Genomic DNA, 1,130 nt, shown 5'->3' on the forward strand with positions numbered 1-1,130 from the left:
TTGAGTCTACCAAATTTGCAATGCCAGCAATGCACATAGCCAGTGCGAAGGCCGCTGCACACCGTAGTCATGACCTTCCTGCACAGCACCAGGTGCACAGGACTGTGGGTGGTATGCAGCGGCCTCTGCGGCTGGATGGTGCAAACATGCGCACAGGTGGCTGGGGAATCCAGAGAGGGGGGCATCCTGGAGCCCAGTTTGTGCCCCTCCCCACTGTGGCCCAGTGGCACGCGTAACCAATGGCTCACGATTCAAAAGAAATTCTTCCTGTCTTATCTAATTAAGCAAAGCTAGAGGGTTTAAACTCTATCTGCTGTTTCTTTGCTCTACCCTCCTTGTCCCATTTGGGACTTGATTTCAAAACTATATTCCATGCCTTATAAGTCCTTTATGGTGGTCTTAGAAAGTAGCACAAATACAAAAACGAAGAAAACAGTATTGTTATATATGCAATGAGTCATCTGAATTTTATGCTGTAACTATGGAAAACTAGGGCCGGGGAGATGGCTCAGTGGGATAAGCGCTTCCCTGGCAAGTGCAAGTGCCTAGGTTCAATTCCTGGTTCCACCTAAAAAAAAAAAAACTAATGACTATGGAAAACTATTAGGTTCCCTTTTGCTTCTTGTTATATACTGTAAGGATTGTGTTCTCACCCTCTGTTCAAGGCTGTTTAGTAATGAGTAACTGAGGAACTGTCTCCCTCCTCTCCCTAATCTAATTCCTGCAACCATAGTCAGCTTCAGATGCATCTTGTAAAAGCAGCTTTCTCAACAAGCCTCCACATGGGCAAGTTGCACATATTGCTGAACTGTGAAAGACACCTTAGTCATATAATTTTCATTTTAAAAGCCCCTTGCTTCTCACTCTAGATGCCTTTCAGTCTTCTCCTGGGTAAGAACTGATGGTCTTGAGCTCAGTAAAAATGACTCTTTAAAATTCCAATTTGGCTTCTATTCTGGTTCCTATTATAAGCTGACCCATAACAATATACATCTATAAACACTTATAGTATCATGTCCACATCTTGTACAGCAAATAACCACTAGAAAGAATGTATGCAATGTGTTAATTATTGAAACTGTCCTACCAATTTGGTTTGAAATTGTCTCATTGCTATTTGTTTCTCAATA

The sequence above is a fragment of the Octodon degus genome, unplaced genomic scaffold (assembly GCF_000260255.1).
Source record: "Octodon degus isolate 3935 unplaced genomic scaffold, OctDeg1.0 scaffold00343, whole genome shotgun sequence".
NCBI classification, from domain to species: domain Eukaryota; kingdom Metazoa; phylum Chordata; class Mammalia; order Rodentia; family Octodontidae; genus Octodon; species Octodon degus.